The sequence below is a fragment of the Lissotriton helveticus genome, chromosome 11 (assembly GCF_964261635.1).
Source record: "Lissotriton helveticus chromosome 11, aLisHel1.1, whole genome shotgun sequence".
NCBI classification, from domain to species: domain Eukaryota; kingdom Metazoa; phylum Chordata; class Amphibia; order Caudata; family Salamandridae; genus Lissotriton; species Lissotriton helveticus.
The window spans coordinates 383,014,503-383,028,684 of record NC_136072.1 but is presented as its reverse complement, the minus strand read 5'-3'; positions in this window follow the sequence as shown (position 1 = coordinate 383,028,684).

Sequence of the window (14,182 nt, the reverse complement as noted above, 5' to 3'; positions counted from 1 at the left end):
CTATATTATATGAAAGGATGAACATCTCTCAAGGTACCAACATTAATGTGATCTCAACATTTTGGAACAATGAACTTTCAACCTCTTTATCTATTGATACATGGAAAATTACTTGGCTCAATGATATTTCTGGATGGTTACCCGTTTCGTTCTATCCAACAAACTCATATGTTTTATATAACGGTTTATGGTATCCATAAGGTTTGTTCCAAGCTAAACTTCTTCTGACTTCAAATTGTTCGCACTGTAATTTACATACTGGTTTGCTAAAATATATGCTTTATGATTGTCCTTCTGTTTTTAAATTTTGGACTGAAGTCTGGGATATTGCAAAAAAGATACTTATTATACATGAAGATTTTTCATTCAAATTGTTAACCTGCAAATCTGTCAGTCTTTCTCAAAAAATACGTGACTTAAAAGTCAAACTTTTACATTTTCTGTTATGAGCAGCTTTAAAATGTATTGCTCTTATAACAGTCTAGTCTTTATTTCATAGTAGCTCTACTTTAATCGTCATTAATAATATATTTATACATGCCTCTTCTCCTTCCCTTTTGTTTTTTTAAGGAATATTATTCTATACTGTATTTTACCTGTTGGAATTTCATTGCTGTTCTGAATATTTTTTATTCTAATTGGGTATTCTTACACTACAATTTTTTTGTATTGTCATTTTTTATTATAAATGTAATAAACTATTTTGAACAGAAGGTGTGTCCTAAAAAACTACAACCTTCTGCTCCACATTAGAGATTCACTCTTCAATAAGGGACCATCTATCTGAAAGGTTGTGTAATTTAATAATATTTTCCTCCATAATTGGGAGCAACATTATGATTTCTTCCAATAACAAGTCCAGAGAAGCATTAGGAGAGGGGTGGTGGATCCTTCTTGAATCCTTTCATGGATGCTTTATCAGCGCTAGGTTGTACATAATTAGCTGATAAAGATGAGGACAAAGAAGCATTGGTGTTTTTTCTTGACCCAGAGTCATCCGTTCTGAGGAAATTGTCGGTTCCTGGAGTAAATTTAGAAGACTTGCCTGACAAGATTTTAATTGGGAGCTTGTGACTTTTTAATCTGCCATTGTGCAAGAAGTAATGTCTGAGAAGCGTCAGGTATAGCAATTAATAAAAGTTAAAAAAAACAGCTTTTCCCTTAAAAATATGCTCCTATATAAAAAATGTCTATCATTAAATGTGCTTTGAAAATAGTAAATTGTCATTGTAAGCTGAGCTGTGAAGACACGGTTAGCCAAGGATGAATGAGAGACAAACTGCTGGTGTTAATAGAGCAAGTTTATTGGCAGAGAGCTTGCTTGATGGAAGAAGTGTCTCAGATTAACAGAAATTGCAGCTTGAAGAACATTGTGAACTTAAATCAGGAAGCAGTTTTGAGTGCTCACTTATTCAATGCAATTAAATATTGAAATGCTTTTAAAAATATGGGAAAAAGAATAATGGATTTAACCCGATCTTTTGACTGGGGGAGAATGTTTGCATTGTCAGCATTCCTTCCATCATTTGTTTGCTGTAACACTTTTCGCCCTAAGTGGGATGGGTATGCCCAGCCGTGGGTCCCTTGCTCACTGTGCCACCGGATTCAAGCTAGTCTGGCTGAAGAAGGGTGACATACCCTGAAACCAGTCCCAGGATGCTTGTTTTTGGTCCAGGGACGACCTGGCCTGGCAGTTTGGTCTGGACTGTTCCCATGGGGCACAGGGTCAAGACTGATTTGCATATGGCTGGGTCCAAACTGGGTTGGTGTAGTGGGCAAAAGAACAATGGATTTAACCCAGATCTTTTGACTGGGGGAGAATGTCTGCATTGTCAGCATTCCGTCCATCATTTGTTTGCTGTAACACTTTTTGCCCCAAGTGGGATGGGTATGCCCAGAAGTGGGTCCCTTGCTCACTGTGCCACTGGATTCAACCTAGCTAGGCTGAAGAAGGGTAGCATACCATGAAACCGGTCCCAGGATGCTTGTTTCTGGTTCAGGGAAGACCTGGCCTGGCAGTTCGGTCTGATCTGTTCCCATGGGGCACAGGGTCAAGACTGATTTGCATATGGATGGGTCCAAATTGGGGTGGTGTAGTTGGCAAAAGAACGATGGATTTAACCCAGATCTTTTGACTGGAGAAGAATGTTTGCATTCTCAGCATTTACAAAAAGGAGGGAGATACCCTACTACTTGCGATAGGGACCGGGTCAAAGCTGAGCAACAGAGAATGTCCCACTATTTCCATACAGTTATGTGAACATAATTAGACAACAGACATGTGTAAACAGCCAAAAAATAACAGCTAAAACAATCCTACTTTCATTGTGTCAGCCAACACTGAAATAATAACCACGTATTCAAAAAAGGTTTTGGTGCATAAAGAAGTTTTCATGACATTTATTTGTACATATACATGTTAAAAACAATTTATTTAAAAAAGGTATGAAAATCACACGCAGTTAAAATACAATTGGTTACAGAAAACAGAAGTCGACGCAGCGTTTCGGTGAAATTTGATTGATAGTTCACCTTCTTCAGGACAGTTTTCTCGCTGTATTGTCTGGAAATATTTACAGCGTATCTGTGTGGAACTCCTTTCTTGATAGCGGAATCACTCACACTAGGTATCAGTTAGACTTTTCTTTCTAGATGGGGACTTTGAATGTAGCCACCGTCACCAATTAAAACAATTTTTTGGATACAGTCTCAAAACGCGCTTTTAATTCCCAGTATCCTGATGGGGTCTAATGGACAGTCGCAATTAGATGCCTCCAACAATCGAGACGCCTCAGAGAGTATGAAGAATAACGACCTGTTTGAAGTCTTTTTATCGTTGCACTCAGTCGATGCTGGTGTATCTTTCTTCTTTTTTGGTTCTTTTTTAGGTCATTTCGATTGAGCATTTTAGTCAAATTCCGGCCTCCCTGCATGCATCCAAAGTCCCGGTTTCCTCTGTTCCTCTCAGCATTCCATCCATCATTTGTTTGCTGAAACACTTTTCACCCTAAGTGGGATGGGTATGCCCAGACGTCGGTCCCTTGCTCACTGTGCCACTGGATTCAAGCTAGCCTGGCCGAAGAAGGGTGACACACCCTGCAACTGGTTCCAGGATGCTTGTTTCCGGTCTAGGGAGGACCCGGCCTGGCAGTTCGGTCTGGACTGTTCCCATGGGGCACAGGGTCAAGACTGATTTGCATATGGCTGGTCCAAACTGGGGTGGTGTAGTGGGCAAAAGAACAATGGATTTAGCCCAGATCTTTTGACTGGGGGAGAATGTTTGCATTGTCAGCATTCCGTCCTTCATTTGATGCTGTATTACTTTTCAACCTAAGTGGGATGGGTATGCCCAGACTGGGTCCCTTGCTCACTGTGCCACTGGATTCAAGCTAGCCTGGCTGAAGAAGGGTAGCATACCATGAAACCGGTCCCAGGATGCTTGTTTCTGGTTCAGGGAAGACCTGGCCTGGCAGTTCGGTCTGATCTGTTCCCATGGGGCATAGGGTCAGGACTGATTTGCATATGGCTGGGTCCAAACTGGGGTGGCGTAGTGGGCAAAAGAATGATGGATTTAACCCAGATCTTTTGACTGGGGGGTAATGTTTGCATTGTCAGCATTACATGCATCATTTGTTTGCTGTAACACTGTTCGCCCTAAGTGGGATGGGTATGCCCAGATGTGGGTCTCTTGCTCACTGTGTCACTGGATTCAAGCTAGTCTGGCTGAAGAAGGGTGACGTACCCTGAAACCGGTTCCAGGATGCTTGTTTCCGGTCCAGGGAGGACCTGGTCTGGCAGTTCGGTCTGGACTGTTCCCATGGTCAAGACTGATTTGCATATGGCTGGGTCCAAACTGGGGTGGCAAAGTGGGCAAAAAAACAATGGATTTAACCCAGATTTTTTGATGTTTGCTGTAACATTTAACAATATTATGTCATTTTTAAACATGCATCACCTCACATCGGTAAACATCGTTTACAACGCGGTGTTTACACCGCACGACCTTTACCACCCTGCCATTACAACGCAAGTCGTTACTACGACTTGCGCTGGATTGCGCTGTTGGTTAAGGAATATTGTAATTTTATATTCCAACACCTTCCCAACTGTTACGTGGACTGGTGTTGGAATATAAAATTATAAGATTCCTCTATCCGCGCCCTCCAACGCAAGTCATTGTAATAACCGCATTGTAAAGTACCACGATCTAAAAGATCGCGTTGTACTGACATACATCCCCTCACATCACAGACAAAATCGTGGTTGCGTGTGAGAAGAGGAATTTGCACTGCCAACATTTAGGGTTTACGCGCTCCGGATGGACACGGATGTGCAGCGCAGCATCCTGCTTACTTCCGCAGAGGAGATAACACGTTGGAGATAGAGAAAAGCAGAGGATGCCACATTAACAAGCGCCATCCCATGGAGCCTCAGCAAGACCCTGTCGTCTTCACTCAGCGTCCTGACACGCCCCATTGGAATTCAACACTATGCAAATCTCTATTAACTTTACATAACTTAACAATTACAAGTTGTCTTATTGCTGTCAACCTCCACTGAGAATGTACAGGGCATTTCCGGTAAAGTAGTAATTGAGGGAAGAGCTAACTCGGGTTTTGCCAAAATGGAATATTATAAAGATGCTTCATGTAAGTGTTCAAGGTCCAGAATAAGAAGTACTGTTGATTTATGTATTCTCAGAGTGAGGGAGATTATGTGTTGAAGTGGCGTGTCTGAATAGACAACATGGACTGACTGAACCAAGGGTGAGATGTGCAAAAGAACTTCAGAGTACGACGCCCAGCCTGCTCAGCATTTGTTGTCCTTGGAAATGAAGTGGATCAGTGTTAATGGCATATCCTAGATCAAGTTAACCAAGCTTCCCTGCACACATTTTGCACACAGGTCCGTGGACGGGGTCCGCTTCTGTATAAATTAATAGCAATCCAGGCATAAAGCACTGGAGGAGGTATGTGCATAAAATTAGCTACCAAGTGCACAGTTGAGATATTACGACCTATTTGTGCTCCAAACAAGGTTAAAAAAATGGCAACATATGTTGTGCATTATAATCAATACAGATAATAGCAGTGGTGCGCTCGCCGGCGCTATATATAGCTTGCAATATATCCCCAGGAACTTTCTCGAAAGGTTTTTGTATAATACTGCTCCTGGACTACCGCAGACTCCGGTGGAAAGCTAGAGAGCAGGAGGTTCTCTCCCTTCAATTTTCCAACTGTTGACAGTAATTAGCCTGGCTTCGGAGAAGTAATTATCTCACAATCTCTAAGCAAACACCCAGGAGGAAATGGCGTGCTTCTCGCCAGCACGGCGTGAGCCATAAAACCATTGTATTAATGGAGAAGAGAATTAGTGTTGTGCACACTGCTCATTGCCCACTTCTTCCCCCACGCGCCTCCCTCCCCCACGCCTCACCCACTGAATATGCTTCTCCTAATGAGGCATTTCTCAATAATAGTAAAAATCAAAGCTGCGCCTGTAAACTTTGAATGCCTCCCATCTTGTTTTGCATTGCTGCAATTAGCCAACGGCATGTCAGTGAAAAGAGTGCGGTAAGATGTACTCAGCTGAAGCTTGAGGGCACCAGGAAATCCGCATTCTATGCAATAGTTATGGTCCAGTCGCGTGAAGGGCACGTCGACAATTGCAGGCACGAGACATTGGGCTGTGATCTCACATTGTTATGAGTGGAAGCGAGGGCAGGAGACGTCTGCTCTTCTTGACGCCAGCTCCTTAAGAAGGAAGAAGGAAAAGCCGTATGTTGAGCCGCGCCCACGCGCCCTTTTGAACTACTATTTTTAAAGTTATGTTTGTTCTCACATTTTTGTGTATGTGTAATTCTTACCCAGGTGTGCTCTTTTTACTACCATTGATGGAAAAACGCTGATTTGACCATAATGTGATTTGATACGCGAGGTATATAAGCTTTTAACCCCATGAGCTATCTTACAAGCTGCTTTTACTGTGTTTCAGGCCCATATTGTCTGGCTTTTACGCAAGGGAGTGCTGCATGAACAATGTCAGTGTTGTGTTGAGCGACTGTGGAAAAATGAATCACTAATGGCTGGCACTTGGGCAAAAAATGCTGGTTTAGCTCACTTAATGTTTCACTAATGCACAAAGACCGGGGGGCAGATTTATGTTAACTGGCGCATCCCCAGGGATGCGCCAGGTAATGTGCGTCACAGTGCGCCACAGCTCCGTCACCCATGTTGCGCCGCATTTACAATGCGGCGCACCATGGGGCAAAAACGGCACAGATGCGTGACGCATCTGTGCCGTAAAGGTGGCGCATTGCTGGAGTTGCGTCGCAAGCGCGACGCAGCTCCAGCAAGGCTGGGGGGTGCCCCATCTTCACAATGCTGCGTCAAGACCTACGCCTGCTTCAAGCAGGCGCAGGGTTTTGACGCAGCATTGGCCTGAAAGTGGCTGAGTGAAATTTTATAGATCTCACTCAGCCACTTTCAGGAGGCGTTCCTGCGCAGGAACGCCTCCTTATGGCGCAGGGCTTTACAACGTGACGCATCTCGCGCATTGTTTGCTCCGCCGTTGCGTCAAATAAAGTGACGCAATTGCGGCACAAAGAGGCGCAAGGGCCTCATAAATCTGCCCCCAGGTTTCCTGAATTTCGGAAGAACATATATTCTAAATTATGCGGAGAGGGTTAAACCTCTCTATGAATTAATAAAACCTGATTTCAAACCAATCAGTTGGACTCAGAAACACACAGAAATTTTGAGATTATTGTAAACAGACATGTTAGCTAAAACTAAATTGCAAACTCGTGAAAACATATGCGACCTTGTAATCCGAGTCATCCCAGGAAGATGCGGATTCACGTACCTGACCTCTAATGAGGGAGAAACGGTACCAATAGCTTACAAATCACACTTGTACACACAAGCTGAAATGAAATTCAGATGTACTGAAAAAATCCTAATAGCGGTTCCAACTGCTGTAGCAAAAGAAAGAGCCCAAGCCCAAGGCAGGAAGATTACTGTTTTAACAGCAGAATCAGCCCTTGAGGCATTAACAAGCCCACGCAATTTGACTAATGTGGCATTAGATCCAAAATGGATACAATGGGAAATATCTCTTGCTGCAGAAGACATGAAATACTATTTTGACCCGAAAATGAAAAAATTAAAAAATCTAAAATATGAATTAGAATATCCTCTGCCAATTGAAATTCTGCCTCTGGAACATTACGCCTGTATAATATATACAGAGGGATCAGCACAACCCGCAATTGGGGGTAAGCAAGCTTACAGTGCTGCGTGCGCGGTTGTTAAATGCCGGTGGCACGAAGGAAAATTGAGACCACTTGTCTCTATAACTCAATCTGTAAAAAATAGTTCGGGTCAGCGAACTGAACTACTAGCATTTAAGATGGCGCTTGATATTGCCGATCGTGAATTCCCCACACTAATAGTGTGCGATTCGCATTACTGCGTCAAATCTTACAACAAGGAGTTGCAGAACTGGGTTCAAAACGATTACAAAAATGACACAGGTGCCACAATAAAGCATAAAAAGCTTTGGGAACAGGTAATTCTTTTGCAGAAAGAACTACAAAAGACTCACGTGATACATACACTGAGTCATCAACGTGATGGCGTTCACGTTGCAGGGAATTCATTGGCTCACAGAGCCACAGCGGAAGCAGCTCAACCGGCTTCCGTAGCCACAACAAAGCGTTCAGGAAAATACAAGAAGAACTGTAACGATTAAACTTATAGAAAATAGACTGACATCACGAGGTGGTACAGTCATATTCGTGGTAGAGGCCCATGAATATCAGCAGACAGAGGTATTCTACTCATGGATACATTTTCCAGCAGCAAATGCTCTGACACACGACTTCCACTATTACAAAATAGAGGAACCTCCGGATGAATATACTCCTTTGGAGGAGGTTGAAATCCCATTAAATTACCAAGAGCACCTGCTCTGGTTTAAAGGCGCCCTAAAACATAAAAATCACATCACCAGGCTCGGTCCACTAGGTAGACCAGGAGCAACGTGGCCAGTACTAGCCAGATACATACCACATCCAGACATTGATAAAATGTCATACCGGGAACTTTTAGCTCAGCTAAAAATACTGATTAAGATACATAGACAATTGGTCCAATATGTAATGCGGACTTCAACAGTCCAACCAGCAATTAACATTCCACAGCTGACCCCTCATCAGGGGAAGACAAACAAAATTACACCACAGAACATACAATCATGTCTTGGTAAAACACCCGCAAAACGGGAACAAATTCCATTCTGGTTAGCACAAAAAATCACTCAAATAGAGGCAGTATTTCCTGATACTACACCTACTGAGAAACACAGAATTCTGACTATCTGTCTTCCAATGGGGATCGCACCACATGTGGAGGACTGTGACACTTGGGGCAGAGTCTTTGCTTCCATCTACACAAAAACACATGGTGTTCCGTCCATGGCGGTAATACCAGATGTGTTAAGACAGATTCAAAATGAATACGGTCCAGAACCTGCTTTAACTCTGGGTATGAAATTACTGAAAGACTTCAAGCAGGTCTCGGCTATATTATTAGCCAACATAAAAGGAGAAGCAGCATCTGTGGTGAAACAGATATAGCAGAACAACCTTTTGAACTTGCCAGAATCATAGAAAAATCCTATGAAGAACTAGGTAGAGATAGTTTGGGTGGGAAACCAGTAAAACCCCAACTAACTGAAAATCCTGAAAAAACTTTTATTAAAATAATCTAAACACTCCAAAAAAGAGTTGGGATGGTAATAAACAATCGACTCCCAAAGAAAAACGATTCCAGTCCAGAGGAAGGTCTCCTCAACGGAGAGAAAGATCTCCGGACCGAGGAAACAAGTCTCCCCAGTGGGAGCCCTCTGAGAAAAGATACAACCTTAGAGATAGGGATAAATTAAGAAAACCTAATAGATATCAAGATACTGATACACGTCCCTCTCGATCTTTTCAGACTTCCTCACAGAAATCGGAAAGAAGAGGACGGTCAGAACATAAGGAAGAGCACGTCAAGTCCAAAGACAAGGAACCTGCTCATCAAAGTAAAAAATTACAATTTCCAAGAAAGAAGATAGCCAGTATTAAAATAATTAAACATGCCGAGGATACTGAGGACACAACTGAAAAACGGAGAGTGGGCCCAGACAATGCTAGACAGCGCAGCAGAAGTGACCATAGCTCTCAAGATCCTGATGAATTTTCTGAAGACAGTGTACACGAATGAATACATTCAAGTGGAAACTGCAGATACCAGAGTTAGCAAACATCATAAAATATACGAAATAACACTGCGTATAGAGGGGGACAAGACTAGGAAGGTAAGGGGTCTCTTTTGGGATAAACTTTCGAAAGGCTATGAACTCCTTTTAGCTGAGAAAGACTGGCCACCAGAGTTTGTCAGGGAGTGCTCTCATGGCGAAGAAATGATTATGCCTGCCTTCTCAAATAATATTTCAATTCATAAAAAATCCTTATATGCAAGAAAATGGGCAGTGGCCCAAGCTCCTGCATTATATAAAAATCCTGTAGGATGGGATGAGGACTCTCCTCCTCACAAAATCCAGTTAAAATATCAACCCACTGCTCAAAGGCAGTACCCAATTAAACAAGAAGCTAAAAAGCAAGCCAGTGAGATTTTAGATCAACTTGAATACCAGGGGGTGATTGAAACATGCACCTCACAAATGAACAATCCTTTGTTTCCTGTCTCCAAACCAGACAATTCATATCGTCTAGTATTGGACTACAGACACCTTAACTCATGTTGCAAAACATTTTCAGTACAAAACTCACACAGTGCAGTACTAATGAATAACATTGTGCGCAAAAAATGCAAAACGACATTAGACATCTCTAATGGATTCTTTTGTCAAAACATTGCCCCTGAGAGCAGGTATTTGACCGCGTTCTCAATAATGGGGTCGCAAAAACACTTCTGTTGACTCCCACAGGGATTCAAGAATAGACCAGGATTATTCTCAGCAAGGGTAACAGAGTTACTACAAATATATGATGATGAAGCATTATCTTATGTTGATGACATCTATCTCACAGATGATGACCTGGTGACTCACTTGAAATGCTAATAACAGAAGAATGGATCATCTAAAACCATTTACACCGCTAGAGACCACAAATAGATTTGACATATTTAGTGGCCTGGATGATTGTGATTGATGTTTGTTGACACGGGGGGTGAGGGAAGTGGACTAAGAATTTCCAGTGTGGAGGGCGCTGAAAACGCAACAGATGTGTTGGTGAATCCTGGGTTCTTATCCTTGGTTGAACCTGTAACTGGGGATAGATCTATCTTGGGTGAGGGCTGTATACAATCAAATGTTGCGGTTTTACTTCAGAACAGTTTGATTAATATGATATCACCTGAAGATGTATCCGTGGTAGTTCAACCTGAAGCTTCTCCTATCTCCAGGGAGGTAGAAAAGGTAGTTCTCGAAATGACAGCAGTAACAAGGGAGGCAGTTAAATTGATTTCCTGGAACATAGCCGGAGTCACGAAAAATTTGAGGGACCCAGAATGGGCTAGCTACATTGAGCCCTTCGACTTCTGCATGCTACAGGAAACCTGGGTAGTTGACACACCACATAGATTAGGGTATAAGACTTATGGAATTGGTGCGATTCCATCTAGAAGTGGAAGGCCCTCGGGTGGACTATTAACTTGGGTGAAAGTACATCTAAGGGCATCTATTGAGGTGGTGGATACAAACTCCCTAGATATACTAGCATTAAAAATTACTGTATGCGAAGGGAAAAACCTATTTTTAATAAACATCTATAATAGGCCATCATCCTCATTAAGGGAATCTTTGACATTATCCAAACTAGATTGCTTTCTAAATAAATTGGATGGCAGGGAGGATTTCATTATCCTGGCTGGAGATTTAAATTGTAATTATGAGCCAGTTACGGGTCTCAGTGACGTTTTCGAAGAGGAAGATCAGGCTAACAAAATCCCCGCTATGGACAATGTCAAATCAGTCAAATGTTCAACCTTGGCTCTTCAAATGAACAAAATATGTACAGAGCACTGTCTTAGGGCCTGTAATGGACGGTTATCGTCTGATAGCTTGAAGAAACCTACCTTTTGTAGGAGGAACTGTAAAAGTAATATAGATTTCGTGATTGCTTCCTTACCAACTTGGTCGTATCTTCTTGATTTTGAGGTAAAGGAGAGGTTAGAAAGTGACCACTTCCCTTTAGAGCTCAAAATGGAAGCCTCATTGTTAGAAGACACAGTTTCTTCTCCCTTAGTAGAAGAAAGTAACGATGACAATACTGAGATCCATATTAGTAATAATAGACGATCACTTAAATGGCCATTCATATTGGACCATGGCAACATCCTTGCAGAAATATATACACTATTTGCAGGCTCCTTTGAACCATATTTAGATTTATCATTGGATGAGGAAAACAAAAATCATTTTAGAATATTACATCAAAATTTTTTTGATGATGTAAAACTTTTAGTTACCAAAATGCCGAAAAAAACCCAGCAAAATATACAGAATTTGTCTCACAGCAAACCCTGGTATGGTAGAACTTGCAGAGAGTCCAAAAGGGCACTTTTATTAGCGATTAAATCTAAGTTACCTTTAGATATTATAACAGCTAGGAACAATTATAAGACTGTACAAAAGGCTTCAAAAATAGCTTGGGAAGAAGAAAAATGGGCTGATATGCTGCTGGCCGCCAAATCACGTGATAACGCAGCATTTTGGAGGCTGGTAGCTAATGGAAATCAGGTAGGGAGAGTGGTTAAGGACGTCTATTTGGACGAACAAACCTGGATCAACCACTTTACTAAACTTTATAAAAAATATGACGATCCCCACATAGATAAGAATGCCCCAAGCTATGAACTCACTACAAAGTATCTGGACTTTACTCTAGGGGAAACTGAGTTGGCTGTAAGCCAAATAAAATCTGGCAAAGCCCCAGGTCTTGACAAAATTCCGGGTGACTTATATAAGCACGATTTAAAAGTATGGGTACCATACATTAATTATCTGTGCAATAAGCTATCCCGTACTCTAGACTTTCCAGAAAGCTGGAAGGGAGCCGAAATTGTTTTAATTTTTAAAAAAGGAGATAAGATGGACCCCTCCAATTATCGGCCAATCAGTTTAATGGATATACTCCAGAAAATCTATGCACGACACATTTTATTTCGTGTCAGTGATTGGCTGGAGGAAAAGGCAATTCTAACTAGGTACCAAGCTGGATTTAGATCCAAAGTTAGCACAATAGACCAGATCTTTAGACTCTCCTGCCTTTATTGGAAATATGTAAAGATCAAAAGGGGTCAGTTATATGTTGCCTTTGTTGATTTAAGGGCAGCATTTGATTTAGTGCCTCGCAATTTCCTATGGGAAACGCTGAGTGTAGTAGGGTTGCCCAACAACTTATTAGTTCAGATTAAAGAGCTGCATGAAGGAAACTTCGCGAAAATTCGATGGGGCCCAAATGGCGAACTAACCCCTAAAATTCCAATTGAGCGTGGCGTTCGCCAAGGGTGTGTACTGGCCCCTACGCTGTTTTCTATTTTCGTAAATGACATTTCCTCATATTTAGAGGGATGTAAAAACGATTCCCCAAAACTGAACGTTGAAAAGGTAACATCCCTATTATTTGCTGATGACACTATCTTGATTTCCCAAACTAAAAGAGGCCTCCAGGCACTATTGAACTCCTTCAGTGAATATTGTAGTAAGAAGGGTCTGGAGATAAATGGGAAAAAGACCAAATGTATGGCCCTAAATCCATCCAAATCTGATAAAGGCTGCTTAACCTTAAAAGGAGTAAAACTAGAATCGGTCCCCCATTTTTCCTACCTTGGGGTGACATTAGACTCCAATTTCTCTTGGAAAGCTCAGATGGAAAAAAGTAAGTTGACATTTCTTCAGAATGTAAAACCTATCCTTAGGGAACAAAGCCTGAGCACTAGCAAAGCCGTGTCTCCGGCGATTGAACTTTTTAAATTTAAAGTACAACCAGCAGTGCTATACGGTGCAGAAATTTGGGGCCCTGGGTCCAAGGACAATTTTACTGTCCTGGACAATAAATTTATGAGAAGTTTGGTAAGGGTCCCGAGGGGCACTCCCCTAGTACCCCTCCAACTCGATCTAAACATTAAAAGAACTGATCACCAAATTATAATACGCCCACTGTTGCTGTGGATTAGACTATGGCGGGTACCTGAATTACAAGATTACAGGGCCGGGCTAAAAGAAATTATGGAGCTTGATAATTTAAAAGTCATCCCGTGGTTCAAACATGTTAAAACTTGGTTTTTTAAAATAGGCCTGAAAAATTTTTGGGAGAACCCGGATCAACTACCATCGAACTCGAAACTAACTTTAAAAAGGGCCTTCTGGACTTTTATTGTCAATATGACCATAAGCGCTCCAACTGGTGGGACCTTAGCAACAAAATTCCTCACTTTCAAGGATGTACCATTATTTGAGACTTTTATGGATGAAATAGAGCCCCCTCTTGCCAAAACTTTATTTTTAAAATTTAGATATGGAAATCTTTTAATAAAGACAACTTTGGCACGTTGGGCTAGGGGCTCAAATACTTCAACTACAGTGACAGATGAATTTTGTTCCTTGTGTGAATGCCACCAGATAAAAAACGAGCAACATATCCTCTTTTTTTGTCCTGCGTATGTACAGGCCAGGAAAAGATGGATCAAACCCATATGCCTAACGCTAGGCGTGAGGTCATGCACACAGGCTTTGAGAATTCTTTCAACCAACACAACTCAACCAATAATATTTAGTGTTAGTAGATTTTTACATTCTATTTTTTTCCTAAGGAAAAAACTGGGACACCAATTGTAATTGGGGTGAATTCTAGAGATAGATTCGGTCTACCTCTTAGTAATTGGTGGGGGATCCATCACAGAATTTTATTGTTGTCCGTGTACTGATTGTCTCTAATATGTATTGAATTGTTTCTAGCTAATGGTTTGAAAGTTTTATGTTGTAAAGCTCCATGCTGTATTGTTCTTATATCTCTTGTTATTTTTAAATGTAATGTTTATGCATTGTTTCTTTTATGGCAACCAAGCCGAAATAAAGAATTTTGACTTGACTTGACTCACTTGAAAAG